Here is a 20,307-nt window from a genome sequence, read left to right as displayed (position 1 = left end):
AGTAAATAATTAATACTTTAATATGAATTTAAGTTGAAGATTTTGGATACTGTTCAACATTTAGCCACAATGAGGCTTTCTGATCTCCCATTCTTCTCCTTGGACAACTTTTGGCTAAATCCATGTTTCTTCCTTCACCTAAGTGACACAGTCTTGCTCCCACTAGTCTTATTTCAGTAATCCTAGCAATGAAAGAAGGTTTTTTTTTCAGAAGGAGCCTGCAAAAAGCCTAAGTACTACCCTATGCACCTACATTAAACTTCCAGAAGCCACTGTAGTCGTTACCTGCTCAGCTGTGGTCTGTGCAGCTCTCCTTGGCCAAGCCCAGGCTGCAGGAACAAACTGATTTTTTTAAGAATAGCATAGTCTGAGCCTCTATTGCCCCAAATACATAAAGTCAGAAATTTGTTGGCATTGTCAATGTATTTATTTGAAGAAAGCTTAAAGGGTGTATTGTTCCAGTCATTGCAGATGTAAACATTGATTCATTTATCACAGAAATAGTAATGTAATAAATGAAATGGCTTCTATGCTCTTTATGCATGTAGCTCTTATTTATTTCAATAGAGAGGTGAAATGTTTAATCTAAGCATCATTATCCCAATATCCCAATAAAAATAAACTCTTTTTTTTCTTATGGGCATGCATGGGTGTCTTAGCCGTTACGGTTTGGGATGGGTTTTCTCCTTTTGGACGAAGATAAGGAAGAGTTTGTGGCAGCCTGCAGCAGTACCTGATCCCAGCCCTGTCTCCTGGATTTGGGGCACGGCCACGGGCCCTCTGTGCTGTGGGGCAATGGCACCACCTGGTGGCCTCGGCAATGGTAACAGTTCGCTCCTTCCACACGTTCCCGAGCAACTTGGAAATAAAGACCGGGAAAAAAGGATTTATCTTTAATATTTTTACAGTTGTTTTTATTTCCAGCTACTTTTCTCTGCTGGGTGAAGTAGTACCATTTAAACAGTTTCGCGAAGCAATATTTTGGAAGAGATGTAAACATTTTAGTAATGTCGAATTACTTTAAGGATCAACTTAGAGGTATTAAACCTTCTCCTTGAAAGAAAAACATCACTCCTGATTCACCTGCAGTAATTTAGCTATTGATGCACTGAAGACTTAAGAAAATAACCGTATCTTTGCGATTCTAGGAAAAACAGACAACTTAAAGGCAGGTTTTAGAGAACTGGAGTTTTCAACGCTAGATTATACATGTATATAATAAGCATTTCATGGACAATTAATTTTTTTTGACATTTTTAAGTTCTGCTTATAAACTAAATACTCAATTTTCACAACTCTTATAAAAGAGTTGAACAAATTAAATTAACTCAGGGGAACTAGTTCATCATGGCCTTTACCGTGGTTTCTTTCTCGTTCTCCTTTGGAAATAACAGTGAATTTTATGTGTTTCCATTTCAGATCCCACAGCCATCCATTGCTTTAAGAGAGGAAGCTTACAGCCTAATTATGAGTCAGCACAGAATATATAAGGTACTTGAAATTCTCAAAGATGGAGGCTTTGGTGATGCAATAGATTCTATCTTTGGCATTTATGCAAAGTCTGCTCATTTTTACCAGGAGAGATATTGTCATATAGGTCTGGCACTATGCTAATGAATTGAACTGCTCCTCCAGTTTGGTTTTCAGTTAATACTATTTTCTTTAGAAAGAAGAACTCTTCCTGGTTAGTATTTTGTGACTGTAGAGGGTGCTCTTAAAATACTGGAGATGGTAATAATATGTGGCAATCAGTTTCTCCTTCTGTAAAGCTTATCAATGTTAGGATGTTTATATTTAGCAAAGAACATTGTAGAGCTAGTGTGTTTTATTTTTGATGTGGGCAAGAGTCACTATCCATGTTTGCATCCAAAAACGTCCCTGGAAACTTTTTCTAGATTTCGTTTATTTTTGCAAGTAGGTTTCTGCCAAACCGTGATAGTATCTTCTGAGAAAACTATTGATGTGCACTAAAACAAGTTGAAAGAAATACTAAATAGAGTGTATTTTTAGTTGCAAGGCCATTGAGAGTTGAATAAGAGCTTATTGTTCCAAATAAGCCATTTAAATATTAAAAAAAAAAAAAATCCTTAGTTACATGAAGTTGACGCTTCCACATTGTGCTATCTGGTATTCTGTTGGGAAGGATTTAGCTTTATTTTACTTTCATTTGTCTGTAGTTTTATGTATTGCCTCACTATACTCCCAAGGTATCTGTTTTCTTTTTAAATTGAATCAGCAAGTGAAAAAATCCTAGGTGCAATAGACTAAATCAAAATATATCCTGCTATACTTTTCCCTCAATGATACAATATTTTTTTGAAATATAACGTTTTATGTTCTGCTCAATACAGCCAAGAAACAATGAGTTAATTTTGTGTACTTAAGAAATGTTGCTTCTTTCCAGCGAGAATGGAGTCTATAAACCTCAGAAATATAAGAATTTTGTTTTAATAATCAAAACTGCCCATTTTAAAGCAGTGTAAGGAGGATTAATATTCCCTAGGTGAAGACCTTTAGTGAGAGCAAGATGAGGCCATGGAGTTGTGGCAGGCCTGCTGTGAGTCGGGGCTGTGGGAGGTGTGATCCCTGACTGCCAAAAACCCTCTGCTGGAACTGCACTGCAACAGCACAATGCCCTTTCTCCTGAGAGGTCACTAGACTGGCAGCAGATCAAACAGATACTGCACAAGCAGAGTTTTCCCAGTTCAAACTTCTCCTAGCAGCAGCCACTCTGCTTCTTACACTGCATTTATATACCTACCCTGAGATGGTGCTCTTAGATGTGAACTCAGTCTGTTTTCTGAGACTTCACCAGTGGTCACTCACTTGAGATTCAGTGGCACAAAGACTGACTCCTCACTTCTACAGCAGCTCTGCTGTAGGCTCAGCTTAGTGCACAGAAGTCAGTGCAGCTTGTTTTGCCTGGGGAAGCCCTCTGAGCATTTTCTGGCTGAATTCAGCAGCATCTATTCTAGGGAGACTTTGCCAAGACCACTACATGGGGAAACCTTTTAAGCATAGACCAAGCTTAATAGCTGTTTGCTGGCTTCCAGTGAGATGGATTTGTCCTGTTGCAGTCTCCAGCTTCCGCATCACTAGCAGCTTGCAGGTTAGAGCATGTCCCTGGCTCATACAAAAGGGACTTCATGTTACCTAGTACTGTGACTGCAGGCTTGCCATAGTCAAATTCTTTGTGAGAGCTGGCAAAAATTAACTATCCCCACTCATCAGGCAAGTCTCTTCAACAAAAGAAATGCCTGAAATCTGATGATGGAAAATATTTCTGTTGCAAGTCATGTAATAGGGGAACGCGGTGATCATCCAGAGATAAGGGTTTTGTCTCATAGGGCTTTTCCTCCTCACGATTAAGTACAGATTTGACCAAACAAAACCTAGGCCTCTTCCAACCTTAAGTACACAAACAATTAAGACAAACAGTCATACTTAGTTCTCTTTCCGTTTACAGTATTTCTGGTGGGAAGTGTTTTCACTTCCCTAGGAGAAACTAGAAGTGTTTCCCCTAAACATCCTTTATACTGAGGTTCTTAAAATGGAAAGTTAGAAATGCAAATTTTGTGTCCACAGTCAAGACTCGACCACAGACTTCCTCTGATCATAATCTTCTCTCCACTGAGCTTCTAGATAAAACAGATAATACTTTTCCTCCCATTTTGTAAGAACAGGTTGACATAAATTCCAACCCTAGGAGAGAGTTCAAGAATGTATTTTGTAGATTTTCACACCCCTACAACTCACATTAAAGGACCAGAATATCAGAAACAGATGGAACTCAAGACCCATCATCTTTTCTTTATAATGGCCAGTCAGGATGTAACTTATCAACTTTAGTCATTCCTGTAGTGGATTCTCTTTTCCTGAAGTGTGAAAAGACCAATGCACTTCATTTGGGGTTGGAGACTCCACTACACAGCAAACATCACAGTACCTCTAAGCTTCAGCCACTTACAAAAATTACCCAACACTTTCTACATTGAGTCTGCCTTTACTGGTTCACTTTTTACTGCACATTCTACAATTCTAGAAAATCTTAAAAGCTCAGAAAAAAAAAAATCTTGCAATGTACAGTACTTGCATATTTCAAGCAGTGAAAGCTGTAAATGATGCACGTACTGGAATGACAATAAGACAAATGGAAGTTTTCATTGGGAAAATGCAAACCAGAAGACAGATAGTTTGTTTTGCTTTAGGCAAAGCATGAATGCAAACATTTAAACTGGAGAAACTCCGCTTTCCTTCTGTGGCCCCTCTGAGTCATTACATTAATTACTTGGAACTATTTACCTACTTCCCTTCATTTAGGCCCCAGGTGCAGAAACTGGGTACAGAAAATGATTTTCATTCTTTTTTCTGGAGTGAAAAAACAATATATGGAAACATTCATCATTTCCTGCCTGAAATCCATGAAGGTGAGAAGGGGTGGCATCCTAATACACATACTGTGTTTTCCTGTTGTTTAATAACACTATAGCAAAACACAAGAGTGGTAGGGAGTATCAGTGATGTTTCTTTTCTGAGGTACAGTGGAAATATTTGTTTAGTTTTGTTGCATTAGCAAGGGCAGCTGGCAGTGTTTGCACTTCTAATACTTCACTAAAGGGATACCCCTAATTCTTGAAGAAAGACAAATATCTCGTTTTACAAATGTGCTGACCTGTGCTTATGCAGTGGCTTTGACAGCCTCCTTCTGTGATCAGTGTTACACTGTCTCTGAAAGGTGTCCTTATCCAGCCACATCCAGGCATACACTTTTCCATATGTGAAACTAGAGAATTAATGGAGGCATTAAATGTTTGGAAAATAAACAATGGATCACATTAGAAAAATTAAAAAAAAAAATCATAGAAGAGCCTCAAAACCTAAATTTCTAATTTGCTCGCAAAGAGGTTCAGTTTCAATATCTACAGTTCTTTTTGGCAAGATAGCCATGTCTCAGAGCTCTTGCTTGGAGTTTCATATCTAACTTCCCTCTGGGGAAAAAATGAATTAAACCTTTTCTTGTACTCTTACTGAGATGTTCTTCTGCTCTTCATGATTTTGTAATGCAAACAGCAGACTGTAGGACATGGACTGTATAGATATCTTTAAATAATACCTAACAAAATCTATGGCTATTTTCACAAAGTGTAGTCAACTTCTCCCTTCCTAATGAAGAGTATCAGTCAATCCCAGGGTAGCCCAGGTCATCAGGGGGTGGCTACTGAGTCTGGCTCTCCCTGTCACAGCTGCCTGGCAGTGGGCCCACCCTTGGGAACAGCCAGCTGGCTCTGCTGTGCGTTTCAGCTTCCTCCAAGTTTGCATGTGGACCTGTGAAGCAGCTGAGTGTATTTTGCCTGATCGGCTTATTTGTTGTCAATCCGGAGAGTTTTCCCATTGCCATGAGTGCTGATGATGCAGTTGCTCTGCAACATGGCCCCTCTGCTCTGTCACTGCTGCTGCTCTGCACTGGCTCTTCAAAAGATCAGATCTGTTTCACAGACTTTGCTCGTTCTCAAGTCAGTTCAGCACTTCTCTCTTCTGATATGGCTTGTCCAGATGCACAAGTTTCTTTTTGCAGCCTGCCAGCTTTTGGCCCCGAGCAGACTCAGACTGTGAGGAAGACGAGTCCTTCCTCTGCTTTCTCTTACATTCCAGCTGTGTACCTGTGGAACTCCACAAGCTATAGGGTGGCCCTTCATTTACAAGATCTTGTTAGAGCGTGGATGCGCATGTTCATCATTAATGGCACATCTCAAACTTTACTCAGAAATGCAACTCCCTCATGGAGCTGTGAGCAGCAACAATGCAAACAAAAGCACCCTCTTCCACGTTCATCCTCTGATGTCAAAAGAAGGGCATAAGTAGCATCTGCCATAGAAACAGAACTTTAAATTCTAGGGTACAAATCAATGTGTTCAAGGATTTTCAGAGGCAATTTTAGGATTAATTAAGGAGAGTACCTTCAGAATAAAAAAAATATTTTCTAGAACATTTTCTTTTAATTGAAAAGATTATGTATACCAAAAGTATGCAGCAGTTTCTATTCCCAACTAATAATCAAGTCTTTTTCTGAAAAATAAAGTTACTTGACCTAGTGAACATAAGATGATATTGGAATTCATTTAACTATTTAGTCATATTTCTAATCCTATCAGATTAATGTCCTGTTGTATTTAGCTACCTAGATGAGGGAAAGCAATATTTGTAAAACCATATTTTAATATCTGATCTTTTTTATGGTATTTTGTATTCAATAGGACAGCAATGGAAACATTAGTACAGATACTCATTGGTTTACATAACCTCTTGATCTTAGTTACTTTCTGTCTCAGCACAGTAGCATGAGTATTCACAAATCTGGCATTGCAAAAGTCTCTTCAGATATTTTTTTAATCATTCTCATTATCAATCAGTCTGGACTTTTTCTGTGATTGCAATATCCTTACTGAGATGTGAATTCAAATGAGGAAAAACAGTCCATTCCCAGATTTCAATATCCAATGGAGATGAGTCAGTGGTGGCCTTTCTAAGCTGGGTTCCTGCTAAGTGCAAGACAGATCATTGCTCCAGCTTCAAAACTCCTCTCACATTTAAACAGTGGTATTCACAGGCATAGAAGGAGACAGTCAGTTGTCAGAGCAGCTACTTCTGTTCACTTCTGAAGGAAGGGTATCAGATCAGGTGCAGCCACAGCCACTTAGACACAGGAGCCAGGGCCACAATCACATCTTCACCCTGCATAATTCCAGCAGGCACCGACACATTTCATCCAGTGCTCTTCCAAGCCACACTACTTGGAGTCATCTCCTTTAGTATGAATTACTTGGTTTTCAGCTGTACTCAGATTCATCTGCTTTAATTGATTGTTCTGACCTTCCAAATCTTGTTGCAGCTTGTCAAGAACCCCCATGAGCATAGTCCATGTCAGCAAATAGAACACTCAAATTTGCTGGCAGGTAAATTTATTACAGCAGACCTAGACAGGATGGTATCTGAGCATGTATCCAACCTAGGTGGACAGAACTACCCAGATACTTGAAATTACTGATACTATTCCTGCAGAAGTACCTTCTTCAAATGGGGCTTTTATCACCATAAGGAGGGGCAGCTGCTGAGTTAAAAAAACAAACAAAAACAAAAACAAACAAAAAAAAAAAAAAAAAAAAAAAAGACCAATACCAAAACAAAACATAAAAACTCCACCAAAGCAAAACAAAAAAAAAAATTCTCTGCTATGCAAATCTGTTTTACATTCCCTTCTCAATGTCCAATACTTAACTAATTCTACCTATACTGCATTCACACATTCAGATTCCAATTCCTGTTTAGTATGATGTGTAAAAACTCAGTTAGGGTTAATATGGAAGTGTAAAAGTAAATATATCTGGGAAAGAAAATTAATTTTAAATTGTAAAGTTGTGCTTGAAAGTGTTTACACTATGCATGAAGGCTGTGATTCATGATTATTCCTGCTATTTCTGATTTTTGCTTCAAATGAAATTGGGTTGATTATGAAGAATGTTACTGAATCCTTCTGCTTATTTATAAAGGAAGTTGGAATTTTTGGAGGATGTAGAGTGCAATCACTATCATGGTATTTGAGGGCAGGGAGCTAAAGAGTCTGAGAGATCTTTCCCATAAATGCAGTGTTCTTCAGGCACAAAGGCTTGGGAAGGAAACAATTCCTTCTAATTAGGAAAGTAATTTTAAGCAGAAAAAAAGATGTAAAAGCTTAGGGGCTGTTCTTGTCAGAGAGAGATGTTTCCGAGAAGAATTAGGGCAATAGAGGATTATTGTTTTGTTAAGCCTTTGATTGAGATCTCAGACTTTCATCAGTTTTGTAGCAATGCAAGCAAAGAGATCTAAGGCTCAAATGCATCTCAGAAAAGAGATCTTGGAGAAAGAAATTAAAATAAAATAAATTTTTTTTAGAAAAACAGCTCAGACTAGGGTTTAGCTTTTGGGTATTTATAACACCCAGTTTATAGCCAAAGGGAAGTTTTTCTGTCATCACCCCGTTACTTTTAAAAACAAAGGGGGAAAAGTGTTGCTTTTGATTTCTAAAAGCATTGTGTTAGTTACTTGAAAAATTCCAGACTAGAGCATGAAAGATCCTTCGGAGGAAAACTCTGAAGTTGTTGTTTAGGAGCTGCCCTGAGTATAGTCAAGATTAAAGCTCTTAATGAAGGCAAAGCTTACTTATCTGATCAGATTTTAGCATAATGGTCAAGCATGTGATATTATTTTGTAAAAGTTACATAACTTTTTGTTTGAGAGCACACTTTACTTTCAAGCAGCACAAACAACATTTTTAACCTGTTCAGATCCTTGAGAAATACAAGCAGATTTGAAGAGAAATTTTGAGTATTTGTTAACAAAAGAAAATAATTTCTTTCTGTGACTTGGTTAAGATGAAAGCAAGACAGGAAACTAATAAAAAGGATCAGAGAACCTGGAAATAAATGTTGGCAGGCTTGTGCACTGGCAGTTTAAAATCACATATTATTAAGCATTAGCTTTCTGCAAGTGTTTGCCCACAAGATTGCCTTTCCCTAGGAAAGTCTCGAGATTACCCACAACTCATTTGTGTTTGCAGGTTTTCTGTGAGTATGTGTGGGTACATCCTACCATTTATCAGCCACAATGCACTGAGGTCACAAGTCCCCTGCCTCATTAAAAGACAGTGAGCCAATTGAAAAACAACTCTGTTCTCCCGAGGAGCATCTGGACATCTGGTGCAGGAGTAGTCTGCTTAATTTTGAAACAGACTGATCTGGGAAGAAACTAGGCAGTTAGACAAAAAATAGGTAATAAAACCTTGGACATACAGAGTTTTCCTGTTTTGACAATAGAATTTGTGGATGACGGCTTAAAGCTTTTTAGGGTTTCTCACACACTAAGAAATAAAGTTTAAAGCTTAACAATATTAAATAGTGGGACAATAAAAACAGAAGCATGACCCTACACCTCTGTGGAAATATTTCAGGTCTTCATGAAATCATCAACTGAATATTGAGCACCCTGGCTGTAGGAGCATTTATCACCAGGGTGTTTGTTACTGTCAAAAAACAAAGGCCAAGAAGGAGAGAAGGTGGCTTGGCTGCAGCCTGCCACATGAAAGAGTTGTTCATAAGCCACAACACAGGCTTGGAACAGCTGCCAGGGCACTCCTACAGGCAGTGCGAGTGTGGCTGCTGGCTGCTCTCCTGCCATCCATCTCACCTTTTGCACTGCCATGAAAATACAGTGCTAATTCCTGCACTTCAGACTGCTCTTGGCTAAAATATTGACTTCATTAAGCTTTTCACTAATCTGTTCTTCCACTGGCTCGGGGAATCTGCTCTTGTATCTTGAGAAAATTGCCATTATGTACAGCCTTTTCCACACCAAGGAACTGCTTGCTATATTTTCACTCATTTTTAAAAGGGAAATAGTCACTAAAAATATTATATTTGAATGCAAACTTCAAGAGCTTTGTTTGAAATGGTCCTCCAGGGAGCACAGTGAAAGCAGTATCTTTTGGGGAAGCAATGGAGAAGCTTTTACCAGCACTGAGAATGCAAACATTCATTGCTTCTATAGCCAAATGAGTCACTATTTTGTGACACAATACACTCAATCAAAATAAAATTACTGTTAGTTTTCTTTGTTATTCCTTTTTCCTCCTCAAGATGTCACGTTCCCTGTTGAATATTAAATTTATTCTGGCTAACCAGAAAACAGTAGAGTTACCCAGCTGGGAAAAACACAGTATTGCCAAATAAAAGGACACTGTTCTGCTGCACCATGATCTCCTACTGATGTAAATAATAGAGCAGAATGGATAGCAGCCCTCTTCTGTCAGCTTAATGCTACAAACTTCAAACTTCTGCATGAGGAAAAGGCCAAAAGAATGTTTAAACAGTTTAAACTCCTTAAAACTAACTTTCCTTTCTGTGAGATATAAACTAATTAATTTTTTGTGATATTCTTAACTAATAAGTGGGATGAGGCTTTGTAAAGCTCCTCCTACCACATTTGTACAATAACAGAATAATGCCCAACAAAAAAGTGTTTCTGCTGTTGAAAGAAGGGAGGGAAAAAACTGAAACCAACATGGAGTAGAAGAAATTAAACGCATTTTTTCCTCCTTCTTTGCCAACTGTACAGAGCTCAGTGATGGAAAGACAGTGCCACATTCAGTCACTTCCTTCTATAACACACCAAGCAGCAGAGTAGCTGATTTTGTTGTCCAGTTCCAGGAACAGATGTGGTTTGAATTTCTGTGCACATGGGCCTGAGTGCCTACGCAGACTGAGGTAACATACCCTGCTTATTTCCACATGCTCACACTTGATTGAGAAGGACTACCTGTAACTTTTTCAGTCACCCACAGCCTGTAAGCTGTTCAAGCGTAGCTCCAGAGCCAGGGTTATGCTTTGTCACCAGCAGAAAGGCTGTGATAATGCACGATTAGTCCAAATCCCTGGGAAGAAGCAAGACAGCTGGGACTACTAAACCTGGCACCGCTGGTTTGTAGTGATCACGTTGTGCACTGGAGTAGGGAGACACCTGGAAGCCATTTCCTGCTTGTGAGCTGTTCTCCCTCCCCCTTCCTCTCAAAGATAAGTGCATGCCATGTGGCTTTTGGCCACAATGAGGTTTTTTTGAATTTGTAACATCAGGAAGGTTTGCTTTAAAGGCACAAATCCAGATCTTGCCTTGCATACAAAACTTCAAAAGACTGTTTTTTCCCCATCTAATGCTTCCTCTCCTCTCCCCCCAGTCTCTTCTGACCTCAAAATTCTCCAACTCTGAAAAAGTCCTTGCAATTTCATCTTGAAACTGGCAGATGAACTTTAGCAGACTAGAGACTGCTTAGGTACTGCCCTTGGTTTTTCCAGTGCCAGACACTGATTATTGCTTTCTAACCATACTTTGCTAACGTGCAGCAGGTTAAGATCTCCACACATGCACACACTCCCACCCTTAAGGGCTTGAAGTTTCCTTGGCCTCGCAAAGTAAGCACATATTTTGTCCATGAGAATGCCTTTGAGCAGTATCTCTTGTGTCAGTTAGGCTTCTCTTGTGCATTATAAATCTTTCCAAGAGCCATCTCCTAACTTTTTTTTTCTTATTATTATTAATTTTATTTTGTCTCTGGAAATGTTTCCTTCACCAGAATTGTCTCACTGTTTTAGCCATTGTGCAATGTGTTTCCCCTGAAATCAGCAAAAGCCACCAAATTCTAAGATGCCAGAAGTTTTCACCTCTTCTCTTTAAAACCACTGAAGTCCAGAAACACGCAACACTTCACCAGTGTGAGACTGCTCCAGCCTTCTCTTGGTATTTTCTATGGAACTGTTGGTCTTAGAAAAACTAATAGCAGAGGTGGAACACTCCTGTATTTTTGACACAGCTTTATAAACAACCTCCAAATAATTAGATTTTTTTTTGTTAAAAGAAATTCTAATTTTCATAACTGAAATCTAGAAGTTTTTGAGAACAAATTCAAAAGGAGAGAAGAATTTTAGTAGGCCAATAAAAATTATTTTTGTGAAATCTTTTATGAAATGTCACTTCAAGGTTTTGAGAAAATTATACGTAAATTTGTTTCAATATATAATTCATTAATGTTATGTTACCATACTGTTGCAGTGGTTGTAAAATATTCCTAACTGAATTTCATCTTTTAACAAGTAATCTGTAGCTGCAAAGTCTGAATGCAGACTTAGCGTTCAAGTCTTGCTGGAGAAATAGGAGTTTATAGGAAAGTCACACTTTCCCTCTTAAGAAATAGAAATGGTAAGATAAAATGGTAAAGATAACAGCAGGGTCTGGCTCCCACCAAAGAAGCCAAACATGATATCACAGCCAGCATGGCAGAGGCCTTATCAACCAGAGCTCCACCCCACAACAGCACAACGAGAGGGTGGGGAAGGCAGCAGGGGTTAAGCAGTGTCCAAGAACCAGGGGAGTTCACAGGGGCAAGGCAGGTGCAGCACCAAGGCAGGCAGTCTGCAGGGAGGGCCAGCCCAGGAGCCATCAGGCAGGACTGTACATGTGAGAAGAAGCTGGGAACTCAGCCCAGCTTGTGATCTGATCAGCAGGGTCCATGGCCAAGCACAGGCTCACCTAAGGTGTAGCTTGGGCAGAGATTAACATCCATGACAGTTAAATGAAGCCCCCGAGCCCATGGACAGAGGATTGGGTAGAGGTCCCAGTGAGGCTGGTCAGGGCTGTTAAATGCTATTGGTTCACTCACTGATGTAAGTCAGTGGAACATCCAGACTCATATGTTCATGCATAAGCAAGAAAAGAGGAGAATTATGATTGTGGTTTGACCTGTGCTGCGTTTTCTGACCCCTGAGTGCCTGATTGCTCAACCACGGTATTACAGTAATGCTGTGTCTACTCATAGTTTATATAAACACAGAGTATGTTAAACAACTGACTTATGATGTGATACTTTTGTTTCCACTGAATTCTAGGCCATCTGTGTACTAAAAAATCTCTAGACTTGGAAAGAAGATCTGATCTATTCAGTTTTTTCACTAAGTAGTTACAGATACTACCAGAGTATTCTGTAAGTATACTTTGACATTTATATTTCATTCCTTTTCTCATTGCAGTTAGGCATCTCTTGGGTCCTCAGACTTGGTTGATACTTCTGTACTTTCTAAATATCTTCTTTAACCATCTTAAGTCTTTTAAATTCTTTATTCTTGTGATATTCAAATTATGAAAATGAAGACTTAGAGTTGCTAGAGTTTCAGGTCACCTGATTTCTCAGAAACAGTTTCATCCATGTCTATTGACAAGCAATGTTTTCTTTTTCATCTTTCCTATGAGATATTACTATCTCATATTGTGGGACACAAAGCAGGATGTCAGCAGCATTGCAAGATACAATTCCAACAGGGAGTCTGTACTTCTTGGAATAACTCCTGATCAGTATTTGAAATGTCCAGTTGGTAAACTGTATGCCCCACTCTATAATTTAAAAAATGCATGATTCTCCTGTTGGCAGAGAGAAGATCCAAAGCATACGAACATCTACCAACTTCTCACTTGGCAGTGAGAATTCTGGCTGAAAGGATCTATGTCAGTGCTTCACACGAAGGGTTTGATCCCAGCAGACTCTTTCAGCAGTACGGTCATTCGCTTCCCTGGTTCTGTCTGGCCAGGACTAGAAGCAAAAGAGAACAACAGGCATTGTTCCAGGTGACAGGAAGGAGTAAAAGTTAAGGGCACCAGTGCTGGCTCAGCCCAAGAGCCCATCTAGCTCAGCATCCTGTTGTGAAGAGTGCTCGAGGGTGGGTGCCTTGCAAGAGGGAAATGCTTTTCAGGTTTTCCTTACAAATACCATTTCCTTCACACCTCTTCTTCAGAGAACCACAGTGGACAAGACAGCTGCATAAAAGCTAGTAATTCATGTTTTATGCAAGATAAAAGGGATCCAGATCTTGCTGATAAAAACAGTGTGGTTTCAGTGCCTGTTATCTCTGCTGAGGATATTACCTAAAAATTTTACACAGAAGAAATAGTCTAAATGAAGACATTACTCAGTAGCCGTATCAGACTTCGTAATCTCTATATTTAATGTCTTCTAGCAGATCATAGCACTGCTCTGTTTCTAGTCTGACACATTGTTTTGATTTTAATAAACCTAATACGAATTAAAATAGCAGGTGCATAACAACACCTCTTTAGAATGAGTGTTTGATGCTAATAACCATGTTAAGTAAGACTTTGCTGAGACATGGCTTTAATCTCAGTCTGTACAATATATAGATGATGAAAAGCCACTTAACCCCTTAGCTTCTGGCTTAAGGATTGTGAAAAGCATGTATAAAATCAATAGAAAAATTATAAATCCAAGAAGCTACGGCAGAGCATTTGGAAAATAGGAAAGATTCAATATGATCAGTTGACTAATGTACACTGTACTCTGTATTTATAATAATGATGCTGCCAACACTGGAAAAGCTGGACGTGGTCTGAGAATAGACTAATGCACGTAAAAGAAACCAAACACTACAGAGAAGGATTCTTGCTCAGCATAAAAATGAAACAAGAATCTGGGCACAAACACAAGCAAACTAGTTGTATCTGGTGGAAAATTAAGGGCTCACTAAATAAAAGGGTTAAGGGAGGGATTATAAGAGCGAACTCCAGGCAGTCAATGGATTCAATTCCTCTAGATTGTTGGGAGAAGGAAAAAGCTGCATATCTTTGTCTCTTGTGATTGTTTTGCTCATTACCCTCCTAAATCCCCAAACAAACAACAAACAGTCCAAGCATTTCCTTCACACAGATAGAGATATTACAAAGGTTCCACTTGTAAGAAGCACTTTTGTCTATTTCTGTGTTTTTTTAACATTTTATCCTCTTACCAGGCTGAAGGTCAACAGAACTCACAGAGAAAATACTGTAATTTGTTTTGCTAGCAAACTAGTACTTTACTGGAGACACATGCTGTATCAGACTGTGATAGTGCAGACTTCATATTTAACCTGAGTCCAGTTTAGAATTCTGAAAAGACGGCTTGGTTGGACCAATGATCCCAAAGGTCTTTTCCAGGTTAAATGATTCTATGATTCTGTTATGGGTGTCAACTACAAAAACTTCAATATATCATTTAATTTCTCTTCCCAGCTTCTGGGGCAAACCCTATACTCTCCATTATTATCTTAGATCAAGCAACACACAATATAAATTCCCTGCATTGCCAAAGTTCCCAATTTCTCCATGACTTCAGTACATTAAATGTCTCTCACTGAATTTAATATCTTGCACCTTCTGACAGGAAACACTAGCAAAATGGCAGATATTGAAGAGAAATCCATCACACATGGTAGAATAAGAGGGATTTCTAAAAGCTGCTTATGAAATTGTGGGTGTTTTTTTTAACATTGTTGGGTCTTGGTTATGACTTTGTGTTAGAGGCATAATTGCATTAACTCTCAGCAAGGAAACAGAATTTCTTTTTTCTTTATGTAGTCTCAATTCTGCAGAAATGTCTGTGATTTCAGTGAATCCAGACACAATAAATGCATATTTTACATGGTAAACCTGACTATTTGAAGTCAGTGAGCCTAAACTGTGTGGCATAATTAGAGGAATGATAATTAGAGGAATGAGCCTCAGGTTGCTTTGTCAAAACATTCTTTAATTGCTGGGGTTTAGGATTATTGGATTAGAAGATTAGATAGAATGCCTGGAAATCTTAAATTGGAGCATCCAGTAAAGTAAGACTTCTCATGAATCTGAGTTAAGATGTATCTATAAACCTCACAATTTGTATAGGTTGTTTTAGCAATTGTTCAAAATACGTTCATGGTAGGACAATATGGGCATATTAACTGTGTTCTCTCTGACCCTTCTTTATAAATTTTCAAGGAACTTGGTAACTTTTTTTCATGACAATCGGTTGCCAGCTTCCGTGTAGCCAGGGTGCTAGAGCTCAGTCTGTGAGCCACACTGCTTCCTTGTCCATAGGATCTAAAGGAATTCTGATACCAACCAGACACTGCATGGCATCCACTTTGTGCATATCACTTAATTACATCATGATCACTAAGCACAGCTATGGCTTTTTGTGGCATTCTTACAGGACTCACTCTGTTGTCAATTCATTCTGCATCGTACAAATAAGAGTCACAATATGGTGCACTACAGGTGCTCCTCTTTTCTTCTCAGAGCAATATCAAGTGTGGAATCTTCAAACATAGCACACAGAAACTGATTCCATCACTCCAGCTTATCTAATGTCCAGGCAACTCTTCGTACTTCACTCCTTAAAGTTTCTGTCATCAAGATTTCTGCAGCTGCTGGTGCTCCCCCTGCTTAGTCCCACATGCTGCATGTATCAGCTATGAAAACCACAAGCAGTGTATGTGTGTACAAGAACAAGAGTAATGGCTCAGGGTTAAATAGATGACCAGCACTCATTGCTGTGAGACAAAGCAGCAGAACTGACCCACAAAGCTACAACACACAGCCTGTAAACAGGGACAGGGGTGGGCATGAACCACTCCCAGCCCCTGCCCACCCTGTGCCCTCACGTCAACTACAAACTGGAGACCTTGAATCCCTGGCCTCTTCTGAACTGCTCTCATGGATAATATTATCCCCAAAGAGCATGATAGCAATCACACGTGATTCGGGGGTCACTAGAAGTGCTGCTAACCTTATGTTAGCTTTTTTGGCTTCTTTGCCTCTTAAAAGACACATCAGATACAGTCCTAAAGGTTTTCATATTCTCAGAAACTTAGAGAAAGAGAGAAAAGTGCAGAAAGTTCTATAGTAAGTGTGTGAATCCTGCCATTTGGATTACAGAAATACTTTTGTAATCAAAAATATCCTTGCCAGAAACAGCTTCAGGTTTCTTTGGTATTTAGAAATCTTTTGCTAAACAAAGTAAAAATGAATGATAAACAAAATCCAGTTTTCTTTGAGCCTGATGTTCTTGCAGCTGCACTCCACTTTTAAGAGTAACCTATTAGCAATTAATTTAGAGTGACACTAGCAAGCAGTCCCCAGGCTTTAATTAATATCTCTTTGACAAGCTCATAATCTTTCTAGTTAATAAAGTCTCCCTTAAATTAGTTTAACTCTGATTTCACTTACTGTTGTAAGCAATCGGCATCAAATCTAGGGCACTTAGCAGTACTTTCTCATTTCAAATGTCTTTAGGAGGAGAATTTATAGCTAGATTTGACAGCATAGAAAGAGTATTTGATGAAGGTCACCCTCAATCCAGTGGCAGTGCTGGAAAGAAAATCTAGGTTCCTGCATGCCCTTCTGTTGTGCAATTGATTAAGCAATGGTGCTGTCTCCTGTCTCAGTATCTTGCAAAGAAAGGATTAAACTCTGATTCCAAGTTACATAATTGATTCTTTTCCTTTATGCCAATACCAAGATCTTAGAAATGCTACGCTATAGTATTGTAAATAAAATATAGTGAGTTATTGTACAAGTTACTTAAATAATAAGTATCAGTATAGGACAGCATAGTGATCAACTTATTTAATTTTAAGCTCTTAATATACTTTTGAAAACATTGCCTCTAAAATTCTGTGTCACTTTTACCCATATGTCTGAAACACAGAACCAATCCACATGAGAACCTTAAGCAGCCACATTGCCATGTCCTGTGGAACAGGAGATAATACTGTGAACTGGGAAAGATGCTGAGATAAAATCTCCTTTGACCTCTTGGTAAGTCAACAACTTATAAAAGTGTAATGAAATGTGCTCTATATATGCCTGTTGCATATGTGTGTTACAAGGAAAACAAAATCTAGCTGTAATGAGGTAATTTTTGATACATAAGATCACATCAGCCCATCTTTCTTTCTACTTTGTCTGCAAAATAAACTGAGAGGTGCACAAATTGCTGTCCGGCTTTGAGTCCAATAGGATTTTTTCAGAACTGAGAAAATTCCAGCTTCTGGATTGTAAAGATTTAAACTGATTAAATCTACAAAGAAAGCAGATATTCTCGTTTTAAAGGTAGTCAATGTTTTGTATCTAACTAACAACTGTAAGAAATATCTGTGATTTTTTTAAGCATTAATGACTCTGCTATAATGTACTGCCAAGGGAGACTGAAGTAGGATCTTTTTTGAAGGTGATTTTTGCCAGATATTACAGCCTTAATATGCTGATTCACAGGAATGTCTTGTTTTAATGTCTATTTTTCTTGTAAGATGAAGCTTGAAGTGAAAATAGGGAATGAAAAAAACTTATTAGTCTCCTTCATCTTAAATAAATGTAAAAGCTTAATTTAACGATCTGTCTCATTAGCAAGGACTAAGATAATTAGGATGGCAGAGAATGGTCAGTTATATATGCAACTTAATTGGGATCCCAAGGCCAGGAGACATCTCACCATCTCTGGAAGTCATGAGCAGTCTATGCACTCCAGAAGTATTTCTGTAGAATACATAAAACCGAAAATAACATGTCCCAAACACTCTTTAGAACAGTTTTAGTAGCAAAAGGCACAAGCCTGTACCACTGCCTTAGAATACTAACATTGTACAAAGAACTTATTTTATGTTGCATCTTTGTTTTTTCCTCTTCTTAAGTCAACAGGGGGAAAACCAAAAGAGATGAAATAGATATTAGCTAGTGAGGAAAAATGCAAAAAATGTTTTTAGTCAGTAGCATACTCTTCAGCTGAATTTCTACAATTTTTCCTTAAGCACTTGCTGCCTCTGTCAGTGTTGACACGCTGAACCAGAAGCCTTACTGCTACTCTTATGTTTCTGTGGCAATGATAATTCCATCCCTGAAGTCACAAATCAGAAAATAGTTTCTTCCAATGAAACATGACAAGATCATTCTCCTTTCTCATGCGTGTTAACTGTAAAAGTTTCTTTGCTCGGAATGTGGCTCTGATTACATTTCTCTATCCCAAAATAAACATGGTGCAAAAGAAAAGGATATGGGGGGGGAAAGCCTGTCAATGGGCCACCCTCAGGAAACCTCACAAGATCTACTCTCTGTCTGTGCAAGCCATGGAAGAGCCAAGGAAGTGATCCCAGCTTGGTGGTCTTATTCTTAATTAAAACAAATGAGGCTCTTTCAGCTGTTGCAGATAAATATTTGATGAAAAGAGACAGGAACAGATGTCGAAAAATTGTAGTAAATAAAGAATAGGAACAGAAGTGCAAATGTTACAACAGTATTTTATATTTTAAAAAATCACTTTACAGATTTTTGTCAAATGTCTAATTTTACTAAGATCATTCTATAAGTGGGAAGACTAATTCCTCTCTTTTTTTCTACAAAGTAGACTTAAAATACAAATGCATATAGATAATGAAAAAATTTTAAGTCAACGTCTTGCACATTATATGGTTAAAAGAAGGATTAGCTCTTGGGCCATTGATGAGACAGAAGACTTCAAAGTAATTTGTACTCTTCCATGAGAGCTTATGTTGATTCTAGAGTCATTAGTAGAGTTTTGCTCCAAAATTTACGTTAAGGATGCACAGTGAGAAGAAGCCTAGCAAAATATAATAGCAACATCTTTGTTGCAATAATCTGTCATAATATTTGTAAGTCCCATCCTTTATTAATAAATAATTTTGTGAGGTGAATTCAACCTTTTCATGTAGTTGCAGTTCTACTTATGAGTACACTGGGATCTTACTTTAAAGTTCACCTTGGTCTCAGTTGGGCTTTATACAGGATGACCTCAAAAGTCCCTTTCCATTTCAGTTACTCCATACCTTGAGGGCATTGGGTTCAAATTAGTTTACCTTTTAGCAAATGAATTTATAGCATCTATCAAAAAACCTGATCTAATTGAAATAACTTAAAGGTAGGCCATAAAAGAAGGCTGAGTCATGACATGATGGTGGAGGTATGAGTGACATCAAAGGAGGCTTCAAGCACCAGCACCTCGTTATGTGAAAGCCCCTCATACCTTTCCATGCAGACTCACATGGGCAGCTCCACGCAGCTCTGGCTCTCCTTCTGCAGTTCCAGCTGGCACCTTCCTGTCCCTGGCACTGCCACCTAACCCTGTGTGTCCCTTGCACAGCTCCTGTCCCTTCCTCCTCCCAGCACGGCCAGCAGCCTCCAGCTGCCTCCCTGCCAGCGAAACCACTCTTACCACACCCATGGCTGGGAGGGCACGGCTGCTCCCACTCTCTGGTAGTCAATCCAGCTGCAGTGTATGGGGGAAGGCTCCTTCAGCACTACCTCTAGCTGTCCTCCCGCAATGAAACAGAGGAAATATCTCAGTAGCTGGCTCTGTCAACATTAGCATCTTCATTGTTAGCACCATATTGGCACTGCTAGTTTAAGGTCTGGTCTTGCCATTCCTGGGTAAAAAGGATTTTTCCATTGAGTGCAATATAAATCACACATCTGAGGGTGAAAGAACTGATTTTATAAGTAGGCCTTAAAAAACTGCTGAGAGAGTGTGAACATCAAGAGTTGCAATGAAAATATTTTAGAATAGTTTGGTGATTTGGGTCACCAGAAGCTGGATAAATTGGTATCATTTGAATTCTGAAAATGTAAATACAGGAGTTAGGAGTGAATGGAGTCCTGAAATATATACCTGACTGAAGATGGGTAACAAGAAAATGTAAAAAGTTGATTGACTGCAGTGCATCAGGGTCTACATGGGATACTGCAGAGCTGAAGTCCCACAGTAGGCACAGGTGAAAGCAGAGAAACATCCAGAGACATGAAATAAAAGTTAGCAGGTTCAGATGAGAGAAAAGGAAGAAGTTTTTAAAACAGAGGGAAAGAAACCTTAGACTGCAACAAACTTTCCATGACTGGAGGAAATTAAGACAACCTAGA

General features: G+C 38.8%; 1 long non-coding RNA gene across 1 annotated transcript; it reads left to right on the top strand.

The window, feature by feature from the left end:
• The first annotated feature begins 1,417 nt into the window (after positions 1–1,417).
• On the top strand, positions 1,418–17,204 carry LOC134558557 (uncharacterized). Its single transcript, XR_010082371.1, has 3 exons — positions 1,418–1,491; positions 12,468–12,562; positions 17,090–17,204. It is a non-coding gene; the product is annotated as an uncharacterized LOC134558557 (long non-coding RNA).
• Positions 17,205–20,307: the final 3,103 nt, after the last annotated feature.

The sequence above is a fragment of the Prinia subflava genome, chromosome 15 (assembly GCF_021018805.1).
Source record: "Prinia subflava isolate CZ2003 ecotype Zambia chromosome 15, Cam_Psub_1.2, whole genome shotgun sequence".
NCBI lineage: Eukaryota > Metazoa > Chordata > Aves > Passeriformes > Cisticolidae > Prinia > Prinia subflava.
The sequence above is the reverse complement of the archived record's forward strand: the minus strand, read 5'-3'. Positions and strand labels throughout refer to the sequence as shown.